This window comes from Bison bison, unplaced genomic scaffold (assembly GCF_000754665.1).
Source record: "Bison bison bison isolate TAMUID 2011002044 unplaced genomic scaffold, Bison_UMD1.0 scf7180017849896, whole genome shotgun sequence".
Taxonomy (NCBI): Eukaryota; Metazoa; Chordata; class Mammalia; order Artiodactyla; family Bovidae; genus Bison; species Bison bison.
This window is the reverse complement of record NW_011480469.1, coordinates 743,146-746,487: the sequence shown is the minus strand read 5'-3', so window position 1 is coordinate 746,487 and position 3,342 is coordinate 743,146.

Genomic DNA, 3,342 nt, shown 5'->3' with positions numbered 1-3,342 from the left:
TTAAAAGAATCCTACTATATGGTGCTGTGATTTGGGTTCTCAGGACGGCAGGGTTGACCTGGTCTCTCTCTACAAGACTGGCTCTGAGGCAATGGGGCCAGGTCTCTCCCCACGGCTGACCAGTTATTCTCCACCTTGTGCTAGGATGTGGTGGCAGGTGGGCAGCAGCATTCTGAGGGGTGGGCTTCATGGTCAGCTTGTTCTGTGATGCTCAAGTTTCCAAGTAAAGGACAGGAATGCAGAGAAGGCTAGGGAGGAGTCATGAGCTGGGAATGAAACCATGGCTAGTGATTGAAAGGTTAGGCAATCTCGTAAAAACCTGAATCCCAGCCATTACTGAGATGACGGCTCTATGAGCAGCTTGTTTTGTGTTTTTATTCCAAAGCAATAATATGCACTGTTTGTCTTTAGGCTGCTTCATCCTTTAATCCATTTAAATATTTCACTATAGGCATGCTTCATCTTTTCATTTTTTTAATTAAAATATAGTTGCTGTATAATATTATATAAGTTACTGGTGTACAATATAGTGATTCATAATTTTTAAGGTTATACCCTATTGACAGTTATTCCCCGTGTTGTACAATATATGTATGTAGCTTATGTTTTACCTAATAGGCTGTTCCTCTAATTCCCCCGCCTGTTTATTGCTCCCCCTTCCTGATCCCCACTGTTAACTGACTGTAGGTTTGTTTTCTTTATCTGTGAGTCTGCTCTTTTTGTTATATTCACTGGTTTGTTGTATCTTTACATTTCACATATAAGTCACATCATATGGTATTTGTCTTTGTCTTACTTATTTCACTTGGCATAATACCCTTCAAGTCCATCCAAATTGCTGCAAATGACATAATTTCCTTCTTTTTTATGGCCAAGTAATATTCCAGTGTGTGTGTGTGTGTGTGTGTGTGTGTATTCATCTGTTGGTGGACACTTAGGTTACTACCATATCTTGGCAATTATAAATAACACTGCCATGGGCACTAGGGTGCATGTATCTTTTCAAATTAGTACTTTTTTCAGATATATAACCAGGAGTAGTATTGCTAGGTCATATGGTAGTTCTATTTTTAGTTTTTTGAGAAACCTCCATACTGTTTTCCACAATGGCTGGACCAATTTACATTTCTAGCAACAGTGTACAAGAGTTCCCTTTTCTCTATGTCCTTGCTAACACTTGTTATTTGTATTCTTTTTGAAGACAGTCATTTTGACTGTCATTTGGTGTAAGGTGATATTTCATGGTGGTTTTGATTTGCATTTCACTGACAGTGAGTAATGTTGAGTGTCTTTTCATGTGCTTGTTGACCATCTGCATTTCCTTTCTGGAAAAATGTCTACTCAGTTCTTCTGCCCATTAAAAAAATTTTTTGATGTTGAGTTCTATGATGTGTTTCTATACGTTGAATAATAATCTCCATCAGTTGTGTCATATGCAAATACTTTTGTCCCATTCAGTAGGTTGTCTTTTCATTTTGTGGATGGCTTCCTTTGCTGTGCAAAAAGCTTTTAAGTTTAATTCAGATCAGATCAGTTGTTCAGTCGTGTCCGACTCTCTGCAACCCCATGAATCGAAGCACGCCAGGCCTCCCTGTCCTTCACCAACTCCCGAGTTCACTCAGACTCATGTCCATCGAGTCAGTGATGCCATCCAGCCATCTCATCCTTCCTTTACTCTAAGAGACCCATTCAAAACATACTGTTGTGACTTATGTGAGAGATGTGTGTTCCAGTTCCTTGTGTGCCTAAGTCTCATGAGGTGATACAGAGTCCACTGCAGATGCTTTCTTGTGCATTTAGGAAGGAGGATTGAGCCTGGGGGGCTGCCCTGAAGAAAGAAGAACTGAGCCTGCTCTTTGTCCAGCTGGGAAGGTTACCTCGCCCTTCAAAGTTGCCAGCTGCAAACACAACCTGGCTGGCTGAGAAATGGCCTGGATGAAAAGTGGTCAGAGTCTTGCATTTTCGACATATCCACAGAGAATGTGCAGAGGGCTGAGGCCATAGCAGATCGCTCCTGCCATCTCTTTTCTTTCCCAGGCCCAGCTGGCAGTGGAGGTGATGACAAAAGTCTTTCAAGGGAATGCGAACCTCTGCAGACAAATGTCTCTTCTTCGTAGGAAATTTTCTCCTCATTACTAGCCGTGGTGTGTCTGGCATGTTTTTATTAAGGGAGATGGCAGTTTCTAGGAGGTGCTAGTTGATAGTATTGTCTTCTTGTCCTGGCTCATTCCCAGAGGCACTGCCTGGTTTCTTGGCTCCTTCAGAGTGTAACCAGGTGTCCAAGTGTTCACCAGACTATGGTTTCTTGGGTTGAGGACTTGCAGGCCTAAAACTGATATGCTGGGGACTTCCCTGGTGGTTTAGTGGTTAGGAATCCTCTTTCCAATGCAGGGAGCTCGGGTTCAGCTCCTGGTTGAGGAACTAAGATCTGGAAATACAACTAGAGAGCCTGTGTGCCTCAACAAACAGCCCAGTGGCACTGCCTGGTTTCTTGGCTCCTTTAGAGTGTAACCAGGTGTCCAAGTGTTCATCAGACTTGCAGGCCTAAAACTGATATGCTGGGGACTTCCCTGGTGGTTTAGTGGTTAGGAATCCTCTTTCCAATGCAGGGAGCTCGGGTTCAGCTCCTGGTTGAGGAACTAAGATCTGGAAATACAACTAGAGAGCCTGTGTGCCTCAACAAACAGCCCAGTGGCACTGCCTGGTTTCTTGGCTCCTTTAGAGTGTAACCAGGTGTCCAAGTGTTCATCAGACTTGCAGGCCTAAAACTGATATGCTGGGGACTTCCCTGGTGGTTTAGTGGTTAGGAATCCTCTTTCCAATGCAGGGGACTCGGGTTCAGCTCCTGGTTGAGGAACTAAATCTGGAAATACAACTAGAGAGCCTGTGTGCCTCAACAAACAGCCCAGTGTTCTGCAACAAAGACCCAGCAGAATAAAGACAAACAAACAAACTGATACAGTGGTCACCATACTCAAATCTCAGGGCTGGAGTGATTGCCTGAATCACTGTGACCCAGGGCTAGATCTGTGCCTCTTCTGTTTACCTAGATTGAAATTTACTTCTCAGTAAGGGTACATCATGAGAAACGCTGGGCTGGAAGAAGCACAAGCTGGAATCAAGATTGCCGGGAGAAATATCAATAACCTCAGATATGCAGATGACACCACCCTTATGGCAGAAAGTGAAGAGGAACTAAAAAACCTCTTGAGGAAAGTGAAAGACGAGAGTGAAAAAGTTGGCTTAAAGCTCAACATTCAGAAAACTAAGATCATGGCATCTGGTCCTATCACTTCATGGGAAATAGATGGGGAAACAGTGGAAACAGTGTCAGACTTTATT